The sequence below is a fragment of the Stegostoma tigrinum genome, chromosome 2, assembly GCF_030684315.1.
Source record: "Stegostoma tigrinum isolate sSteTig4 chromosome 2, sSteTig4.hap1, whole genome shotgun sequence".
NCBI classification, from domain to species: domain Eukaryota; kingdom Metazoa; phylum Chordata; class Chondrichthyes; order Orectolobiformes; family Stegostomatidae; genus Stegostoma; species Stegostoma tigrinum.
In genome coordinates, this window is record NC_081355.1 from 116,194,139 (window position 1) to 116,218,006 (window position 23,868).

The window sequence follows — 23,868 nt, forward strand, 5'->3', positions numbered from 1 at the left end:
ACCAGGGTGTTATTGGTAGTTTAGTGGAAGGAGGACTCTGGAAACTCACATGAACAGTACTGTCATGGCTTGATAAAGAAGGGAATGTTTATAGAAGTGTGTCTTGCTCATGATAATTGTACCTCTGAAACTGACAGGTAAAACTATTGCCAGATCAGGTTTCTGGCATACCCTGCACGAATGAAAAGCAACGCACCGTGAAACAATGTCAATGGTGGGGAATGTTTGTTGTTGTATAAGATGGATCTTTGTTGAATTGACTATGTACAATGAAATTCATTTTCATATTTCGAAGCATCATAAGATTTAATCCTTCATTTTCTTTTTTGACAGCAAAATTATGGCCTTTAATTCACCCTCTTTCTTGGTTCTTCCTGTGGTTATTTCCCAACTCTTAAAGATTCAGAATATAGGTTTAACCTGTGGCTGACAACATTAATTACCATCCAGGAGCAAAATTTGAATAAGTTATCTCTGCTGAGTGAACTGGAACACATTCCCCCTCATGTGCAAAGGAAAAATAGGGTCCTTGGAATAGAGAATAACACAGTCAATGGGCATGGATGGCATGTTAAATGTATGCTTTGCAGCTGTCTTGACCAAAGAGGGAGATTCTACCCAAGCCATGGTGACAGGGGAGCAATCTCCATCACTAGAACTGTTCAAAATTAATAAGCAAGAAGTGTTGGGTAGACTGTTGATATTTAAAATGGACAACATGCATCCAAAGATTTTAAAGTAAGTGACAACGGAAATTACAGGGACATTGACCATCATCTTTCAATCTTCCTCAGACCTGTTGGGAACTGACAGAAGACTGGAAAAATGCAAATATTACAGCTTTATTCAAGAATTGTATGGAGAATCCCAGCATTGACTGACCAGACAGTTTAATTTAATTGAGCAGAAGATTCTCAAACAATAATTTGGGATAGAATTATAGTCACATACGGAAATACGAGCTGATAAGGAAGAGTCAGCATGGATTTCCAAAGGGAATTGTTTAGCCAGCTTGCTGGACGTTTTCAAAGGGGTAACAGAAAGGCTTGGCTAGAGTAATGTTGCTGATCTGGATTATACAGACTCCCAGAAGGCATACTTGAGAGAAAAATTATGGGCCATGGATCTTGGTGTGCAAGGGCAATTTCAAGGTTTGCAGGACAGTGTAGAACTCTGAAAGGACATAGACAAATTAATAGAATGAGCAGCTAGATGGCAGATTGGCTTTATTGCAAAAGAGTGAGGTAGGAAGAATATATTGATTAGAAGAACATTGAAAGACGATATAAAATAAGGGGTGCAATTCCAAAGGGGGTGCAGCAGCTGAAGACGTGAGTGTATATGAACATTATGTACACAGATTACAGAAGGCACAAACAATGAAGAAAACAACTGATGAAATATGGCGCACTGATCTCTACATCGCCAAGGCCAAATGCCAACTCTCCGACACCACCTCCTACAGCCCCCTTGATCATGAGCCCACACCCGAGCACCAAACCATCATCTCCAATACCATCCATGACCTCATCACCTCAGGGGACATCCCACCCACAGCCTCCAAACTATTGTTTCCCAACCCCCCACGGCCCGTTTCTATCTCCTTCCCAAAATCCACAAACCTGCCTGCCCTGGTCGGCCTATTGTCTCCGCCTGCTCCTGCCCCACCGAACTCATCTCCACCTATCTGGACTCCATTTTCTCTCCTTTGGTCCAGGAACTCCAGACCTACGTCCATGACACCACCCACGCCCTCCACCTCCTCCAGAACATCCAATTGCCTGGCACCTAACACCTCATTTTCACCATGAACGTCCAGTCCCTATACACCTGCATTCCCCATGCAGATGGCCTAAAGGCCTTCCGCTTCTTCCTGTCCTGCAGGCCCGACCAGTCCCCCTCCACCAACACCCTTATTCGAACTCGTCCTCACCCTCAACAACTTCTCTTTCGATTCCTCCCACTTCCTACAGACAAAGGGGGTGGCCATGGGTAACCGCATGGGCCCAAGCTATGCCTGCCCTCTTTGTAGGTTACGTGGAACAGTCCCACTTCCGCACCTACACAGGCCCCAAACCCCACCTCTTCCTCCGTTACATTGATGACTGTATTGGCGCCGCCTCTTGCTCGCCAGAGGAGCTCGAACAGTTCACACCTCACCAACACCTTCCACCCCAACCTCAAGTTCACCTGGGCCATCTCCAACACATCCCTCACCTTCCAGGACCCCTCAGTCTCCATCTCAGGCAACCAGCTAGAAACTGATGTCCATTTCAGGCCCACCAACTCCCACAGCTACCTAGAATACACCTTCTCCCACCCACTTTCCTGCAAAAATTCCATCCCCTATTCCCAATTCCTCCGCCTCGGCCGCATCTGCTCCCAGGATGAGGCATTCCACTCCCACACATCCCAGATGTCCACGTTCTTCAAGGACCGCAACTATCCCCCCCACAGTGGTCGAGAATGCCCTTGACCGTGTCGCCTGCGTTTCCCGCAACACATCCCTCACACTCCGCCCCAGCCACAACCGCCCCAAGAGGATCCCCCTCATTCTCACATTCCACCCCATCAACCTCCGGATACAACGCATCATCCTCCGACACTTCCGCCATCTACAATCCGACCCCACCACCCAAGACATTTTTCCATCCCCACCCTTGTCTGCCTTCTGGAGAGACCACTCTCTCCGTGAATCCCTTGTCCGCTCCACACTCCCCTCCAACCCCACCACACCCGGCACCTTCCCCTGCAACCGCAGAAAGTGCTACACTTGCCCTCACATCTCCTCCCTCGCCCCCATCCCAGACCCCAAGATGACTTTCCATATTAAGCAGATGTTCACCTGCATGTCTGCCAATGTGGTATACTGTATCCGCTGGACCCGGTGTGGCTTCCTCTACATTGGGGAAACCAAGCGGAGACTTGGGGACCGCATTGCAGAACACCTCTGCTCGGTTTGCAATAAACAACTGCACCTCCCAGTCGCGAACCATTTTAACCCCCCCCCCCACCCCACCATTCCTTAGATGACATGTCCATCCTGGGCCTCCTGCAGTGCCACAATGATGCCACCTGAAGGTTGCAGGAACAGCAACTCATATTCCACTTGGGAACCCTGCAGTCCAATGGTATCAATGTGGACTTCACAAGCTTCAAAATCTCCCCTTCCCCCACTGCATCCCAAAACCAGCCCAGCTCATCCCTGCCTCCCTAACCTGTTCTTCCTCTCACCTATCCCTTCCTCCCCCCTCAAGCCGCACCTCCATTTCCTACCTACTAACCTCATCCCGCCTCCTTGACCTGTCCGTCTTCCCTGGACTGACCTCTCCCCTCCCTACCTCCCACCTATACTCTCCTCTCCATCTATCTTCTTTTGTCTCCATCTTTGGTCCGCCTCCCCCTCTCTCCCTATTTATTCCAGAACCCTCTCCCCATCCCCCTCTCTGATGAAGGGTCTAGGCCTGAAACGTCAGCTTTTGTGCTCCTCAGACCCTGCTTGGCCTGCTGTGTTCATCCAGCTCCACACTTTGTTATCTATGATGAAACATGCAACATTCTCCACTTTATTAACAGCAGCATGGAGTACTTGAACAAGGAGGTGAACTTGTATAAAACACTTGTTAGATCTCCACTACTGTATTATTCTGAGGAAGGGTCATTGGGCCTGAAATGTTAACTCTGAATTCTCGCCACAGGTGCTGCCAGACCTGCTGATATTGCCCAAAACATCTGCTTTTGTGCGCCTGAGATGCTGCTTGGCCTGCTGTGTTCATCCAGCTGTACACTTTGTTATCTGAAATTATCTATCAGCTTCTGTTTCTGTTTCTTAGCCACATTTCTTTCGTTTTTTATCGTGCATAGTTCTGGTTAGCACATTTCAAAATGTAAATTCAAAGGAGAGAATGCAGAAGGGCTTTACAAAGAAGTGAGGCCATGTCTAACTCACAACCTCACTTCTCATTATTGAATCTCATTGTCTGTTCACTCTATTTGGCACTCTTTCAATCGTTGTAATATCCTTCTTGTGCTGCAGTGACCAGAGCTGTACACAGTATACCAGTCCCATTAATGACTTACAAACTGTGAGGACTACGTCATAATTCAGATCTGTATACTGACTCTTCAATAATCTCATCAACGGACATTTTTTGGCAGCTACTTAAGCATTGATTCAGAAAGACCAAGAATCTGTTCTAATCATGGTTATAATATCAGTTTGCAACAAAGCAGGGAATTTGATGCTGATGTGCTGAGTTTCAATGAGTTGAAAGGCTGTCTAAGTTTCCATTGTGTTGACATGAAATGCACACTCATTACAAGTCAGAAGTATCTTGCTTACTATAACGCTTTTGCCAAAGGGATAGGAATCTAGAGCACAGGCCTAAAACAGGCATATGTGATTAATGGTCTAATTCCACTGTGAAGCCTTTTCAAAACGATACAGTTGGCACTGAGTCACATTTACCCATTTCCATTCTGTAACTTGCCCACAATGAGAGGGAGATGACCCATACTGAAGAAAATCCTGTTACCCTGTAAACATTACACTGTGAAAGATGAAGCCTTTGATATCGTAGAAAAGAGATACAGCAGTCAGCACTCATCACCAAGATGGATAAATGCAACAGATTCTTGGGAACACCAATACCGGTGAGCTCTGCTCCAAGCCATGCACTAACCTACCTTGGGACTATATTGCCACTTCTTTCTTGTCACTGAGACGAGATCTTAGATCAGCCTACCTAACTGCACTGTGGATGTCCCTATACCACATGGACAGCAGTGATTTGCTGGGCGGCACAATGGCACAATGATTTGTACTGCTGCCTCATAATGCGAGGCACCTGGGTTCGGTGCCAGCCTTCGATGACTGTCTCCATGGAGTTTTCACATTCTCCCCATGTCTGCCTCAGTTTCTGCTGGGTGCTCCACTTCCCTCCTGCAGTTCAAAGATGTGCAGGCTAGGCGAGTTGGCCCTTTTGGAAGGTCTAAGCAGATTTGATAAGCTGAATGGCCTCTACCAGTGGTATGGGGATTCTATGATTCAAGAAGATGACTCACCACCATCTTTCTGAAGGCATTTAGGGACAGCCATTAAACAGTGGCATAGCAGGTGACACCCACATCATGTGAAAGAACAAAAAAACTAGCCCGGTTTTGAACTGCACTGTGTATAATGTATGCCATGACAGTGTGGGTGATGATAAAGAGAAATCTGTGAGAAGGGGATAGTAAGAACTGCCAATGCTGGAGTCTGAGATAACACAGTGTGGAGCTGGAGGAACACAACAGGCCAGGCAGCATCAGAGGGGCAGGAAAGTTGTTGTTTCATGTCTGGGCTCTTCAGAAATGCCCCATTTAGAACATAGAACATAGAACAGTACAGCACAGTACAGGCCCTTCGGCCCACAATGTTGTGCCGAACGTTTACCCTAATCCTAAGGCCTATCTAACCTCGACCCCACTTTATACTATCATCCATATGCCTATCTAATAGCCATTTAAATGCCCCTAATGAGGCCAATTCCACTATCCTCTCCAGCAAATCATTCCACGTCCCAACCACTCTCTGAGTAAAGAACCTACCTCTTATCTCCCCTATATCTACCTTACTCACTTTAAATCTGTGCCTCCTTGTAATAGCTACCTCCAACCTAGGAAAAAGTCTCTGGCTGTCCACACTCTTTCTATACCTCTGATCATTTTGTACACCTCTATCAAGTCACCTTTCATCCTTCGTTGTCCTAAAGAGAAAAGCCCTAGCTCTCTCAACCTTTCCTCGTAAGACCTTCCCTCCATTCCAGGCAACATCCTGGTAAATCTCCTCTGCACCTTTTCCAACACTTCCACATTTTTCCTGTAATGAGGCAAACAGAACTTGACACAATGCTCCAGATATGGCCAAACCAGGGTTTTGTATAGCTGGAGCATAACTTCACGGCAATCCCTCTGTTCATGAAAGCTAACACACCATGCGCCTTCTTAACAACTCTATCCACCTGGGTGGCAGCCTTCAGGGAACTGTGTACATGAACCCCAAGATCCCTCTGCTCCTCCACACTGCCAAGAACCTTTCTGTTCACTCTGTATTCTGCTTTCAAATTTGTCCTTCCAAAATGAATCACCTCACACTTTTCAGGGTTAAACTCCAGCTGCCTCTTCTCACCCCAGCTCTGCATCCTATCGATGTCCCTGAATTTCCTATCAATTTCTGAAGAAGGGTGCCGACTGAAAGCATCAACTTTTCAGCTCCTCTGATGCTGCCTGGCCCACTGTGTTCTTCCAGCTCCACACTGTGTTGTCTGTGAGAAGGAGTTTTGAGGCTAGTAGCAGGATTTGGATGTGAATAAAAGCTGAAAGGAGGTACAGTCTGACTATGGGCACTCATGGGAAGTGAAAAAGCTAAGATTTCATTTTGATATAAAGATGTGTTTTGTAGGATTGTGCTTTCCACTAAAGACCCATGTATTGCACCCAGCTCCAGCTGGAAGTAGTCCTCTCAGTTGAAATGGTGTTTGTTATTGCTCATTCACCAATTTGCTGTGATGCCCTCTTCCTGTCCCTTACTTATTCCAGCAGCTTTTCCAAGCTAAATGCAACACCATCATAGCTTTATTGGAAATTTTCTTGATTCAGACACGTTTCTGAAGGTCATCAACTTGTCTTTCATGGCTGGTTGCAATTTTTGTTTTTGTAAAATATCCTTTACTTTGGAATTTCTAATTTAAGGTAATGCATCTCTTGAATGCCTTACTTAGCCCACACAATGAAAATTTTTAAAGGTATAGCTTTGGGGTGGTGGGTACAAATGAATTATTATTAACGGGTTATCAGGATGCAGATTGATGAGCAATTTACTGAACTAATAATTGTTTTCTTAATAGCATTGAATCATTCATTTTCCCTCTCTCTGTTTTGCTTATTTGGTTTCAATCGCCGTATCTCTCTCTTCACCACCCTATGGCAATACTCTTACATCATTCCTTCATCCAAAATAAAAGGGACTGAAACATTAACTGGAGAGTTGGAATGCAATAAAGTGATATTACAAGATCATAACTTTGTCCCTACCTACTAACCATTTGAAAATACTGGGTCATTCAATTTGCATTGTAAACTATTGTGTTAACTGACTAGATAGGCTAGAGAAAGTAAGAAGAAAACTATCCCCGTAAAGGGCTTTGAATAGAGGATTTATACTGATATAATTCAGAAGGTTCACCTGAGTGGTAAAGACACTTGTGACCTTTCATTCCTCAATCAATTGGTATACCCTGATGACATTTCACAATCATGATCTATTCCCCTGTCAGCACTTTTGTAAGGATGTTCTCCTGGATATTATTTACTGTGCTAATAATTAGCCACATGGATAAGAAACAAAGACCTTATTATTAAAACAATTTTCACAACATCTGAATATAGCAGTAAGCTGAACAGCCAATTAATTATTTATAAAATGTAAGACATGTTGCAGTCAATTTCTTTACAGCAAAATCTCAATAATAACAATGTCCAATTAAACTGTGTTAGATGTATTGGTTGAGGGGTAAATGTTGGCCTTGTAACTGGGCAATTCCTTCTAGACAAATTGGAAATGGTTGAATGGCAGAAAAGGTGAAAAGATACATAATGTGAAAAAGAAAAGCTATATCCACGGTGTAGAGATAATAAATAGTGAGGGGTTGGGGTTTGGGACAAAACAAATGTAACGAAAACATCAAAAGACTTGCAGAGCAGAGCATTCTCCATTGACTGAGCAGACTGGTAGAAACATAGTCTAGGTCAACACAAAAGGTTATTAGGAATTGATGTTACATGTGCAGTACAATAAATAATATTTATTTTAGAGGTTAAAATGCTCAATGTGCAGTTCAATAAAATAATTAAAAGGAAGAAAAACAAAGTTGCTGGAAAAGCTCAGCAGGTCTGTCAGCATCTGTGAAAGAGAAAACAGAGTTAACGTTTGGGTCCTGTGACCCTTCCTCAGAACTGATGGTGGCTGAGAAAATGTCCATTTGTGTGCAGAAAATAGGGAGGTGGGTGGGGTAGGGAGTAAACGATAGGATAGAGCCCAAAGAAAGAGATTGACAAGGAGTTGCTAATGATCAGGTCAGGAGGGTGAATAGTTGTTAATGGGGACTATTAGTGACGAACAACAGGGTAATGGCATGCTATGTGGTAACAAGGCCTGGTGTGTGGGGTAGGGAGCTGGGACATGGGAGAGTTTAAGCCCTAAAATTATTGAGTTCAGTATTGAGCTTGGAGGGCTGCGGGGCTCCCAAGTGGAAAATGAGGTGTTGTCCCTCCAGCTCATGTTGGACTTTGCTGGAACACTGCAGCAAGTCAGAGACAGAGATGTTGGTCAGGGAGCAGGATGGTGCATTGAAGTGGTAGGCAACAGGTAATTCAGGGTCTTTTATGTGAGCAGAACGCAGTTGTTCTGTGAAGCAGTCACCAAGTCTACGCTTTGTTTCCCCAGTGTAGAGGAAACCACATTGTGAGCAGCGAATGCAGTGGACTATATTCTGGGAAGTGCAGGTGAAGTGTGGCTTCACCTGGAGGGTATGTTTGGGCCCTTGGATGCTGGGGAGGGACGAGGTAAATGGGCAGGTGTTGCACATTTGCCGGTTCCAGAAGAAAGTGCCGTATGGCTTTGGGAAGGTGTTTGGGGGTAAAGGTATAGTGGACCAGGGTGTCCCGGAGGGAACGGTCCCTGTGGAAGGTAGACAAGGGAAGGGAGGAGAATAGGTGTCTGGTGGTGGAATCTTGCTGGAGGTGGTGGAAATGGCATCTGATGGTCTTCTGGATGTCGATGCTGGTGGGATGGTAGGTGAGGATATTGGGAACCCTATTGCTGTTGCGGAGGGAAGAGAAGGCGTGCGGGCGGAAATGCGGGAAATGAGTCTGACCTGGTTGAGTGCCCTGCCAACAATGGAGCTGGGGAATCCTCGTTTGAGGAAGAAGGTGGACATTTCAGAGGCTCCCTTGTCGAAGTTGGCCTCATCTTAACATATGCGACGGAGACAGTGAAACTGAGAGAATGGGATTGAGTCTTTACAGGAAGTGGGGTGTGAGGATGTATAGTCCAGGTAGCAGTGGGAGTCAGTGGGTTTGTAATGGATATTAGTGGCCAGTGTATCTCCAGAAATGGAAACAGAAACCTTGAGAAAGGGAAGGGAGGAGTCAGAGATAGATCAGGTGCAAGTGAGGGCAGGGTGGAAATTGGAGGCGAAATTACTGAAGTCTTCCAATTCCAGATGGGAGAAGGAAGTAGTACCAATGATATCATCGACATATCGGTGGAAGAGTTGTGGGTAGAAGCTGTAATGGGACTGGAACAAGGAATGTTCCACATACCCCATGAAGAGACAGGCATAACTAGGGCCCATGTGGGTACCCATGGCAACCCCTCTTACCTGAAAAAAATGAGAAGAGTTGAGAGGATTCCTCAACTCTGTTGCCAGCAGGGCACTCAACCAGGTCCGACCCATCTCCAAACTTCTGCCCTCACCCCTTCTCTTCTCCCCCACAACAGTGATAGAGTTCCCCTTTGCTCACCCACCATTCCACCAGCAACCACATCCAGAAGCTCATCAGACACCATTTCCGCCACCTTCAGCAAGATGCCACCACCAGGCACATATTCCCCTCCCTTCCTTTGTCTGCCTTCCACAGGGACAGTTCCCTCCGGGACACCCTGGTCCACTACTCCTTCACTTCCAACACCTCTGCACAGTCCTACGGCAACTTCCCCTGTAACTGGCGAAGGTACAACACCTGCCCATTTACCTCCTCCCTCCCCAGCATCCAAGGGTCCAAACATACATTCCAGGTGAAGCAACACTTCACCTGCACTTCCCAGAATCTATTCTACTGCATTCGCTGCTCATAATGTGGTCTCCTCTACATTGGGGAAACAAAGTGTTGACTTGGCGACCGCTTCACAGAACATCTATGTTCTGCTCGCAAAAAAAATGCTAAATTACCTGTTGCCTGCAACTTCAATACACCACCCTGCTCCCTGACCAACATCTCTGTCTCTGGCTTGTTGCAGTGTTCCAGCGAAGTCCAACGCAAGCTGGAGGGACAACACCTCATTTTCCACTTGGGGACCCTACAGCCCTCTAGACTGAATGTCAAGTTCAATAATTTTAGAACCCAAATTCTCCCATGTCCCAGCCCCCTATCCCATACACCAGGCTTTGTTACCACATAGCCTGCCACTACGTAGCCCCTGTTGATCGTCACTAACAGTTCCCATTAACAACTATTCACCCTCCCAGCCTGGTTGTTAGCAACTCTTTTTTTTCTGTCCAAATGTCTTTCTCTCCCTTTGGGCTCTATCCTATCATTTACTCCCCTCCTCACCCAACCCCTATTTTCTGCATACAAACTGACATTTTCCCAGCCACTATCAGTTCTGAGGAAGGGTCACTGGACCCGAAATGTTAACTCTGTCTTTTCCTTCACAGATCCTGGCAGACCTGCTGAGCCTTTCCAGCAATTTTGTTTTTGTTCCTGATTTATAGCATCAGCAGTTCTTTTGGTTTTCATAAAATAAATTAAAAGATTGTGCATACAGTATCTCCAAACTGAGAGTAAATGAACTTATGAACAGATTGGGTATTCAATCTTGTTCTTCCTATGTGATTTCGACAAAAATAAAAAGGATGTCTTACAATTATATAGCAAGATTTATGAGTTCACGTGTACCAAAACACTTTACAGTCGATTAAGTACTGTACGTTTTTCCAACTTTGAAATATTGGAAATATAGCAATTAATTTACATGAAAACTCTGCAAATAATATTGAGATAAATGACTAATTAAACCATAAGAACTTTTTAGTTTTGTATCTTTAAAAACTGTGAACTGCAAGAAGAAAGAACTGTTTTTAAAGACAGGGATTTACTCGTACAGCTACATAACTTCTCAGCGAGTAATTTGTTACCCATGTAAACTCTGTTTCTTGTGGCTGTGTGCTCCTGAAAAGTGAAGATGATCAGGAGCTGATTTGTTACTTACAAGTTGGTTGGTTCTCAGCGAACTGAACAGTTTGGAGCTCGAAGCATATTCCAGAGACACAACAGAGAGAGACACACACACAGAAAATTGTGTTGTTCTTCTCCCAGCAGAAGCTTCCTCTTCTCTGCAGTACAAAACCGCGTTTAAACTTTAAAAATGCCAGTTACCTTTCCTGCAGCAGTTGCTGACAGCTGTCGTTTTTAAATTGATGAATCAGAGGTTATTTTTCTAAATGAATCAGCGGCTATGTACTTCTTATAAGTGTGACTAGCAAAAGTCAGTTTATCTCAACATTGGAATTGGGAAGCAAAGGCCACTGAACTGACTTCCCAGGTTTTTCTACCTCTGTCAATATCTATTTTCTCTACTTCTTTGCCTGTGTGTACGTATAAGGGGAAGTATATAAGGGATTAGCATTTTAGTAGTGTTATAGCTCTTGTCCAATGACTTATAATAAATAATAATTCTTTATAACAGAAATCTGGTCTGTACTTGCTATCAATTTTGTTCTGAACATCAGGTAAACTAGATACTGTTCAGAGCTTAAAGCAATACTTTTACATTTAGTACAACTTTATGATTAGCAGTGCTCACTTTATAGTAGTGTACCGGAAAAAAAACATCCTGTGCTATTCTTCAAATATTGGTATAAGTTTTATTTTTTGTTGAGTAGAGGAGGCAGGCAAGATCTCTGTTCTGATCTGAGAATAGCATGCCTGCCAGTGCATCAGTCCCCCCCAGTATTGTACTGTCAGCCTAGATTATATACTAAGGTTCAGAGGTAAGGCCTAACATGGTTTAGTTTTGCCACTAAATAGGCATTGACAATCAATCTAAAAGAACACTGGATTTTCAGAGCAAATACGAGAATAGATGCGGGTAATAAATGCAAAAGTACACGTAGACAGCACACTAATAAATAAATTATAGCCCCAGAATTAACAAGATGCAGTAAAGGATACACACAGTCAGCTGGATTTTCATTGTGATCTGTTAAGTAGGGAATATATTTGTCTTCTGTGATAAGATCAGCTATTAATTTTTCTTTCATTTTCAAGCAAGGAGAACTAAACATTATTTGTCATAACTTTAGCATGAACTGCCTAACATAGGGTAAAACCCTCATGAGGATTCAACATCTGCCATCTCATTGTACAAAGCACATTTCAGTAAAACACTTTAATTAGAAGATGGCAGTAGTATAAGGCAAGCTTTTACAAGGCAAATTTTAAGCATGTTGAATCAAGCGTAGGTGTGACTTCAACCTGGAGCTTCAGGCCCAAAGTCAGGGGCACAACCACTCCATCACGAAAACACTTTCAAAGTATAGTATTGATACTTTTTAAATCAATAGAGTAAACTATAAATATACTGGAACCTTCTAAGTGTCAGTGATGAGGCAATTAATAAAATATAAATGGCCATGATTTCCTTCATTACATCTCTTCTTAATTATGGAGAAGTGGAATTTCCAAATAATTAAGATGAAAAATGCAATTAATCACTCGATAATTAGAATCAGCATACAACATGAATGCCCTTGATTTTCAGTACAAGGGCATTGTGGCACATTTATACTTCATCAGAATCAATAAATCATAAGCAAGTAGCACCTTAATTATTTCAGTTTCCAACCAATACAGTTACTCAACCAATAAATTGTAATCTGAAACAGATTGTTATAAAAGCTCATGTTTGTCCTGAGAATTAAAAATGTATTGCATATGCTGTTTAAGAGACCAAGATGCAGATTCCTAAATTTTTGAACAAATAAGAAACTACCCAGGATTGTCAGCGAGCTTTGCTCAATTGGTCACACCCTTAGCCTGTAGGTTAGAAAATGATGGTTTCAAGTTGTTCTTCAGGAGTTGAATACAAAATCTAGGTGGGATATTTTAGTGCACAACTGGAGATGCCGTATTTCAACTAAGGAAGATGGGGTAAGTTTTCTGACTTTATGTTTCTGGAGGTGTTCCTCGTTGAAAAAAGACACTTTAACATCCACTAACTTGTAATCCCATGAGTAGCATGCATCTATATTTCTTATACCTTCCGTCAAGAGGGGGAGTTACTGTCAGGACCATGTAACGGGTAATTGTCCCACAGATGTTAAACTGAGCTGCACAGTCGTTATTCTGCCTGTTTATGAGGATATTCCGTATAAATGTAAATTTTTTTTGAAGATTTAATACTATCCATCCTAGAAAGCCCGCTGTACAGAAAAAGGAAGAATAAGTTCATTTTCGTTTTGCTTTCAATCATCTTCACTGGTGCCTTCCTTAACTGAGTGCACTATTTACTGTGTCCCTCACACATGTACTGCTCCTGAATGAATGAATGAATCAATCAATGATTTTATTGTTTTATGTATTTTACAGTGAGAAAATCGGCAAAATACAGCATAAAGCTTTTCCACTATCAGCACATCTGTTGCCATTTTGAATAGTTCTAAGAATAAGAGAAAAAATAAAAAGACACGGCTCAAAGAGAGACCATCAGTCCTGAATCAGCTCATCATCAACAACTCCTGCACGCCATCCCTCCTCCACCGCCTCGCTGCCATTTACATTGGACCCAACCAATGTTGAAGTTGCCACTCTTCAGGTGCCAACTTTCGCCACTGGGCCGATTTTCTTGTGCCACCGTCTAGCCGCTGCCTGCATGTGGACTAATTGATGTCAAAGCTGCATCACTTGCAGCTTGGCCCATCTTGTCAATGTCACCGTGATGTTCCCCTGCCACTAGTGCCAGACCCAACCAATAACGAACTTGCCTGCCCTCAGGCACCATCTTTTGCTGCTAGGCCTAGCTCACTGATGTCACCTCCACCAACATAGCAGCTGCTGACTCTGATGCCATGCTCTGAATATGCCATGTCCATGCTCGCCCCCGGAAAAATAAATAGGGATGCACTCACTGCTGCCATGAGGTCCGTGCTGGGCCCACCAAGTCTATGCTGGGCTCTCTCACCCCCACCACAAGGTCCACGCTAGGCTCTCTCATCACTATGCAAACTCAGGACTGAAAAAAAAATGAAAGAAAGAATAGTTGTCAGAACTCGGGAGCCTTACTTCACCTTCATCTTGAGTGGAAGCGCAAGAAATGATACATGTGGGGTGTTGGTTAGCTCAGTCAGCTAGGTGGATAGTGAGTGATGCCAATAGTGTGGGATTGCTGGTAGATTGGCTGAGGGCACCAGGAAGCTCCAGTTTTCTCAACCTTGCCCCTTTCCTGAGATGTAGTGAAACTCAGGTTGAAGTCACCACCAGCTGTCTCTCTCAAATGAGAGTTATTTTTAATTTATTCACAGGATGAGATCATCACTGGGTGGGCAAGTATTCCATTCCCATCCCTAAGAGTCAGCCACATTGCTGTTTTATGGAGTCACGTGAAGGCAAGTCAAGGTAAACGTGACATTTTCCTTCCATAAAGGCAACCTTAATGGACCAGACAGGTTTTTCCGATAATCAACAATGGATTCACAATCATCATTTTGTACTTAATTCCAGATTTTATGTATTGTATTCAAATTTCAGCATTTGCGGTGGCAGGATTCAAACCCAGGTCCCCAGAACATTACCTGAGTTCCTAGATTAACAGTCAGTGATAATATCACTAGGCTATCAACTACCTATCAACAGAATACACTGCAACAGCTGCAACATTTGCTTCAACAATGCCTGCTGGCCCTCTATGCCTGATAATGGTGATGAAACCTCATAAATTTTGGGTTCTATTCCAAAACACACAGATACACAGCCACCTAGTTAATATGAATAAGTCAATCTTTTTAGAACTCTCTGCTCAGTACTAGGTATAGTACTGATGAATTCTGGAACTAAAGCACATTGCAAACCAAATGCAATTCAACAAGTTACTTTACTATACTACACTCCTAGTTTGCAGGGAGCAATTGGAGGGCGAAGCAGCAGCACAGAGGGCTATAAAACCAGCTGAGCTAGTGCATTGCGGCCTAGTCTGCAGGGAGCTGTTGGAGGGCAGACCAGCCATGCGGAGTGAGTATAAAACTAACTGAGCTCAGGAACCGTGGCCTGTTCTGTGCGGAGCAGTCACAGGGTGGAGCAGCAGCACAGAGTGAGTATAAAACAAACTGAACACAGAGCACATTGTAGCTGTGAAAAAAAACTGGCGTGAGGTCAATGGGAAGCTATGATCTGATTGGCTAGTAAGAAATCTGTACTAAATTTCAAAAAGAACACGGCAAAGTTGTATTAATAAATTAACTGTTTCATTAATAAATTTATGTAAATTAATAATGTAATTAATTAAATATAGATGGCTGGATAGGTGACATGTTGTAGCTGTATGATGTAGGAGCTGGCTGATCCCATTGCAATGATGGTAACCACATCTGCAGCAAGTGTTGGTTGCTCGAGGAACTTCAGCTCAGAGTTGACGAACTGGAATCGAAGCTTCAAAAACTGCGGCACATCCAGGAAGGGGAGACGTACCTGAACGCTTTGTTTCAGGAGCCAACTGCACCTGCTTGATTAAATATTTCAAATTCGGTCAATGGCCAGGGTCAGCCAGGTGTGATTGTAAGTGAGGGAGATAGGCGGATCCTGAAGTTAGGAGTGGAGACGCCTCAGCTCTTGACCTTGTCCAGCAGGTATGAGGTACTTGCTCCCTGCGAGGTTGAGGAAAAGGGCTGTAGGGAGGATGAGCCAATTGGCCATTGTACCGTGGAACAGGAGGGGTAGCAAAAAGACAAATGGTAGTTGTAGGGGACTTTATAATTACGGGGATTGACAGCATCCTTTGTAAGCAGGATAGAGAATCCCGCATGATGTGTTGCCTGTTTGATGGTAGGCTGAGGGACATCTCCGACTAAATTGAAAGGATATCGGAGCAGGAGGGTGAGGATACAATTGTTGTGATCCATGTTGGGACAAACAACATAGGCAAGCCTAGGAAGGAGGACATGTTTGGGGACTGTCAAGCACTCGGAATGAAATTAAGGAACGGGTCTGCAGGGGTTATAATCTCCAGATTATGACCTGGCCTATATGCAAATTTGCTTCGGGATAAGAAAGTTAACGAAGTAAACATATAGTTAAAAGAGTAGTGTGGGAAAGTGGGGTGCAATTTCATGGGGCACTGGCATCAGTTTTGGAAAAGGAGAGATCTATACTGTTGGGATGGTCTCCACTTGAACCAATCTGGAACCAGTGTTCTAGCGAAAAGGATAACCAGTGCGGTCAGTAGGACTTTGAACTTGTTAACTGGGAGTAATGGGAGGGGAAAACCACAGGAAGTATAATAGTAAATAGAAAAGAAAGCAGCTGGTTAATGTGTATAGGAGGGATTAACTATATTGACGTCTATGAAAGAAGTTAAAAGGAAGGAAAACTCAAAACATTATTAATGAAGATGTTAGAATTCAAAAAGAAGTTATGAAAACTAGAATAAAGCACTTTACCTGAATGCTCGTAGCATTCCAAACAAGATGGATGAGTTAATGGCATAAATTATCACAAGTAAGTATGATTTAGTGGCCATTACAGAGACATTGTTGCAGCATGGTTGTGACTGGGCATTAAATATCCAGGGGTATAAACTATTTGGAAGGACAGACAGGAAGGTAAGAGGGGCAGCGGTGTAGTTCTGATATTTAAGGATGACATCAGGGTGGTAGTGAGAGATGATATTGATTCTATGGAGAATAAGGTTGAATCAATTTGGTGGAAATTAGAAATTCTAAGAAAAAGTCACTGAGAGGTGTAGTCGATAGGCAACCAACTAATTATATCACATTGGGATGGGCAATATACATAGCAATAACTAATGTTTGTAAAAATGGTATGGCGATTATCGTGGGGCATTTTAATCTAGACGTCAATTAGTTGAACCAGGTCAGTCAAGGCAGCCTCAATGAGGAGTTCATTGAATATATCTGCGACAGTTTTCTTGAACAGAGAAACTGATGAAGGAGTAAGCTGTCCTAGGTCTGATCCTGTGTAATCAGACAGTAATAATTAGTGATCCCATAGTTAGGAATCCTCTTGGAAGCAACAATCACAGTATTGTTCAATTTAGAATACAGATGGAAAGTGAGAAGATAACATCCAATGCCAGGGTCCTGTGCTTAAACAAAGGAAACTACAATAGGATGAGGGAGGAGTTGGCTAAAGTAGACAGGAAGCAAAAACTTTTTATGGTGGGAAAGTTCAGGAACAGTGGAGGGCTTTCAAAGCAATTTTTAAAAGCTCTCAGCAAAAGTATAAAGTGAAAATGAAGGGCTGTAGAAAAAGGGGTAATCAGCTATGGATGTCTAAGAAAATACGGGAGGCTATCAAATTGAAAGAATACGGGTACAAAGTGGCAAAGACCAGTGGGAAACTAAATGATTGGGAGAAGTTTAAAGGTCAACAGATAACTTTCTTTGTAGCTAAGATGGATTATGAGAGTAAACTAGCTCAGAATATAAAGACAGATAGCAAAAGTTTCCACAAAAATGTCAAATGAAAAAGAGTGGCTAAGGTAAACATTGGTTCTTTAGAGGATGAAAAGGTGGATTTAATAATTGGAAATGAGGAAATAGATAAGGCATTGAACAGGTATTTTGTGTCAGTCCTCATAGTGGAGGACGCGGCTAACATGCCAGTAATTGAAGACAAGGAGACTGAGGTAATTGAGGACCTAGAAACAATCATTATCACAAAAGAGGTAGTGTTGGGAAGCTAATGGAGCTAAAGGTAGCCAACACAGTGTGGAGCTGGAGGAGCACAGCAGGTCAGGCTGCATCAGACGAGCAGGAAAGTTGATATTTTGGGATGGGACCCTTCATCAGAATAAATGGAGGATCCTGACTTGAAACATCAACTTTACTGCTCCTTTGATGCTGCCTGACCTGCTGCATCCCTCTAGCTCCACATTGTATTGACTCTGATGCCAGCATTTACAATTCTTGCTATCTCTGACCTAAAGGTAGACAAGTCTCCTGCTCCTGATGGAATGCATCCCTAAAATAGATGGCGGGAGAAATAACAAACGTGCTCATGATAATTTTCCAAAATTTGCTGGATGCTGGGGCAGTTCCAGCATATTGAAAAACAGCAAGTGTGACACCACTGTTTAACCAGAGGTAGGCAAAAGATGGGGAATTATAGGCCCATGAGCTTAACTTCTGTAGTGGGGAAAATGCTTGAATCTGGCATCAAGGAAGAAATAGCAAGACGTCTAGACAGAAATTGTCTATTGGGCAGATGCAGCATGGGTTCACGAAGGGCAGGTCATGTTTAACTAGTTTGCTGGAATTCTGTGAAGACAATATGAGTGCAGTGGACAATGGGAACCCAGTAGATTATGGTGTAAGTAGATTTCCAAAAGGCTTTCGACAAAGTGCTGCATAAGATAAAGGCACGTGGTGTGACTGGCAATCTTTTAATACATATAGATGATTTAATTAAGTAACAGGTAGCAAAGAGTGGGGAGAAATGAGTGCTTTTCTGGTTGGCGATCAGTGACTCGTGGTGTGCCTCAGAGATCAATGTTGGGATCACAAATACTTACAATTTATATAGATGATTTGGAGTTGGGGACCACATGTAGTGTGTCAAAGTTTGTGGATGGCAGTAGGATGGGTGGTAAAGCATAGCGTATCGAGGACTCTGATGGTATAGATAGTTTAAGTGAGTGGGCAAAGGTCTGACAGGTGGAATGCAATGTTGACAAATGTGAAATCATTCATTTTGTTAGGAATAACTATTACTTGAACAGTAAAAAAAATTGTAGCATGCTGCTGTGCAGAGACACCTGGGTGTCCTTGTGTATGAATTGCAGAATGTTGATTTGCAGGTACCAGAGGTAATTAAGAAGGCAAATGGAATATTGCCCTCATTGCGAAAGGGATTGAGTTTAAAAGCAGGGAGGTTATGCTGCAGCTGTATAGGGTGCTGTGAAGTCACACCTGGAGTACTGTGTGCAGTTTTAGTCTCATTACTTGAGAAAGGATATACTGGTGCTGGGGGCGGGGGGGGAGCGTGTTCAGAGGAGATTCAATAAGTTAATTTTAGAGTTAAGAAGATTCATTTATGAGGAGAGACTGAATAGACTGGGATTATATTCATTGGAATTTGAACAATGAGGAGAGATTTTATGGAAGCATAAAATTATGAAGGGAATAGATAAGTTAGAAGCAGGGAGGCTGCTTCCACTGGTGTGTTAAAATGGAACAGAAGGGCATAGGCTCAAAATTAAGGGGGGGGGGGGGGCGACCGGATTTACTACTGAATTGTGGAGGAAATTATTCACCCAAAGGATTGTGAATCTGTAGAATTCCCTGCTCAGTGAGCTAGTTAAGGCTTCCTCATTAAATGTTTTTAAAGCTAAGATAATTTTTTGAACAGTAAAGGAACTACAGGTTATAGTGAGAGGGTGGTAAGTGGAGCTGAACCACAAAAAGATGAGCCATGATCTTATTGAATGGCAGATTGGGCTCGAAGGGCCAGATGGCCTATTCCTGCCCCTGGTTCAAATGTCCATACGTTCTTATGTACATTTGTGCCCAACTTATGTGAAGGTCTGAGACCTCTTGCAAAACCTTACGTTAATGTATTCAAAAGACAACTCAATGTTAATGTAAATCAAGTTATTGAGATATATGTAATATTCTGATTTATTTTAATGCTCAACACCTATGATTGTACATTATGAAATTTCTGTTGCTGAGGAAAAATAGTCAATGAAGTTTGAACAAAATGTTGGAATCTGGCCTTATGTTTCATGTGCACAACCTGAACATTGCTTATTCCACAAATACTACAGAGGCTCTGCCTCTGTGCTTTTTTCACTCCTATTCTTCTTTCATTTGAAAACAGGTGAGGTAACTTTAAAAGCCACCAACATCTGCACATTGTATTTAATAAGAGGCTGTGTGGAAGATGTAGTCTTCAGACAATCATATAAAAATGTGAATTTGAAGCAGGAGTATGTCATTTGGCCCCACAAACCTGCCCTGTTACTCAGTAATATTTTGACTGATCTGATTATTCCACATCCCTGCTTATCCATAATAACCTCCTAATCCTTAAAGAGATGCATAGTTCCTGCACACTGACCTTTGACATGCAGTAGGAAATTCAGACATCTCTGAATTTCAGAGTTCTGCAATCTCTCACAATTTAGGTAATATGTTTCACTTTATTCTTACTGCCAAAATGGACTAATTCACATTTCCCTCATTTTACTTCATTTGCTAGATTTTTTCCATTCACATAATCCTCTTTAGCCATTTGTAACCTACTTATACCCTCTTTATGCCCCAACTTACTGATTTGATTTTGATTTTGAATGATATATTATTGTCACATATACACAGGTACAGTGAAAAGTTTTGTTTTGCGTGCTGTACAGGCAGATCATACCGTAAGTGCATAATGTAGTAGAACAGAGCAAGGAACACAATGTTACATCTGCTGTTCCCCTTTGCCCGGAGTACATGCTACTTCTTCAACTTCATTTCTCGTCCACCCTTCCAGTCACTTGTGCATTAATATCAGTGCCTCTTCATTTTCTCCTTTGCAATCAATTATTGTATCCTATATCCTTTTGATTTTCTTTCCAACACAACTCTCCATCCATTAACCCATCCCACACGCTCACAAGTGTTGGTAAGGCCCAAGGTAACTTCAGTAACAATCATTTATCTTTTCCCCCTTTCATCAGTTCCCCTTGTAGGATTTCTCTACTTTCAATATTCAACTTGAAACAATATTGGATGAGAGTGTAAAAGTAAACTGCTTATCTTCTGAACCACCCATTTGAGCCTTTCTCTCTATCACTGAAGTGATAGAAACCATAATATGTCTCTCTGTGTGCACAGTTATTGATGTCTTCTGTCAAGACAACTGCTTTGGAGATAACTAGTTGCCTTGAGAGTTCAATTTTTCTTAAACAATTAGGTAATATTGTAAGTATAACAAGTTCATGTATTTTTTATAAATCCCCATTAATGTACCAAAATATCTCAAAACATTTCCCAGATGTGCAATGAGAAATAGAAACTAAATCAAGGATGGAAATATTGCAATGGAGAACAATGGCTTGATTCAATCGCAGCTTTACTTAAAGGAAGATTACTAGGGAAACAAAGGACTTTAGGAAGGGAATAGCAGTGATGGGCATGTACAATAGTCAACAAAAGGTCAATCCTTCAGCAAAAAGGTGATGAGAGATTTAAAGAAGTTGGAGTTAGAGGAACAGAAATTTTGAAAGGCTATGGTGCGAGAAAAAGGTGATGGGATAGGTTATAAAACATATGGAGACGACGGAAATAGGGGATATCAGAGGAACGGGGATATGAAGTCCTTTAAATAATGGGTGTAAATAGTGAACTTTAAGTTTTGGGAAATGAGGAGCCAAGTTGAGCAATAAGAATATGAGCGATGATGATTTATGGTATAAGGTAGAGGATATACAGCAACATTTACATTGAGCTGAAGTGTAGAAGATGGGGGGTGGACAGCACTTGCTGGTTAGAGTGTATTGGACTAAATAAATTTGGAATTTACAAAAATTTTTGTCAGCAAACTGACAGCTAGGAAAAAAACTGAAGCGAACAGTATTAACCCAATAAACAAAGCATCCTCTAGTTCTGTGACTTGAATTTTATGCATGGATTGCAGCAGTCCTGCAATGTGCCTTCTCGAAAATAGACAGGAATGGGCAATAAATGCTGGCCAAATCAGTGACACCTATTTTCTATAAATGATCAAAATAAATCCTCTCCTCTGTTTTGTACTTTAATGGGTCTCTGTACTGCTTATTCAGTTTAATTCAGATTGCTAGAATACAAAACAGAAACATATTTTGAGAATGCAGTTCTTTCATTCCTTTAACACAAGCACAAGTACAAACTTTAGATCTGCTTTATTTAAAAAGTATCTAAATATACATTTGATCCTAATGACTTTGATATTACTCAAACATCCCAAGGCATTGAACAAGAATATTAATAATAAAATGTTGATAGTGAGCCACATTAGGAGATATCAGGAAAAATGATCAAATATTAATCAAAGAGGTAGGCCTTGAGGATTATCTTGAATGAGAAGGAAGAAGCAGAGAAGTTAACATGTTATTGCAGTTCCTAGGGCTTTTGCAGCTGAATGCAGGATTGTCTGAACAGGAACAATTGTAAGCAAAGGAATCTCAAACAATTGTAGGCTTGACGAGGTTACAGGATTGAGATGGATGAGACTGTGGAGGCAGTGGACGACGATTTCAAAATTGCAATGCAGTTCTGAAGAAGTCATACAAGACTCAAAACAGTAACTCTGTTTTGTTCTCCACTGAGGCTGTCAGATCTGCTGATTTCCTACAAAATTCATTGTGCTTGGTTGAAATGCTGACTGATGGGAAGTTCCTTCGGTCTACAGCACAGGGTGTTGAGTGGATAGGATTTTGTGCAAGTTTAGGAGAGATTTCAGAAGCGCAAACAAATGCAAGATGGGAGTGCAACCAGAAAATTTAAATAGTCAAACCATTGACTATTTGGATAAGGCTTTTTGCATCATATAAGATAAGGTAGGGTCAGAGTCAAGCAGTGCTAAAGATCTAAATGGACAATGTTAGTGATGACATGGATAATTGGTGGGAAGCTCATCTCAGCATCTAATCAACAAAAACCATATTGTGTCTGACTCAACTTCAAACAGTTGCCAGGAGGAAGGGTAGAAACAATCATCCAGGAACAACAATTGCCACAGGGTCTTCAGTCTCTCCAGTAATTAATAAGAAGTCTTTGATCCCCGACATTGGACAATCTGATACATCAAACACCGTGGAAAGCTCTAGAGAGATGGCAGTGAGATGAAATACAAACAGAACATGCTGGAGAGGTGCAACAGCTCTGGCAGAATCCATGCAGAAAGTTACAGATTTGATGTTTTAAGTCCAAACTTACTCATCTTTGGAAAGACGAGCTGACTTTCTCTGTCATTTCTTGTTTATTTTTTATTTCAGATCTCTGATACCTGCAGTAATTTTCTTTTCTTTGGTAGTGACATGGGGCTTGTTGTCATCAACATACAGATGGCACCTAACCCCCTTCTTTCAGATGATGTTGCCAAGCAGCTGCCTGTAGGTGAGAAATGGGGGGTGGTGGTCGGGGTCAAGAATAAATCCTTAAGGGGTTGGGGGTGTGCTCCAGAGGTACTGATCCTGGAGTGGAAAGATATGTCATTGTGGGGGACCAGATACTTATTATGCATTTGTTTTTGAATTCTGTTTGAATTTCCAAATGAAAATTTGGCATAGCTAGCTTGAACTGTTTTAATATATCCTGGGATACGTGGAATGTTAAATGTACCGTATATGGTTAGACTACAATATGTATTCGGAACACAGTCATTACCCGATGAACAAAATTACATTCAAACCCTGTTTTTGAAGGAGGCTCAGGTCTTAAAGATTTTAAATCAGGCCTGAAATGACAGTTGCTAAATGAATCAAGTCATGAATGCGGTTAACATTTTAGACTTTCCAGTTCATCCCGACTTTTATTTTGGGCAGTCAAAATATCAGTGCCCTGAAATACAAGGGGTGTGTGTATGTGTGTGTGTGTGTGTTTGTGTCTGTTTGTGTGCGCATATGTGTGTATTTGTACTGTGTATGTGTGCACACATGTATGTGTGCACATATGTGTGTGTTTGTGGGGTAGTGAAAGTTGAACTGTCAAGAGATGAGCACCTGGTAACAGGCCAGGGTTCAGTGATACAGTCAAACCTCTCCTTGCCTGTCTACCTCAGCATATATCCAAAGGTTATCCTTTGGGAACATTCTCTCAAACTCCACACTACTCTTTTGTAATTTGT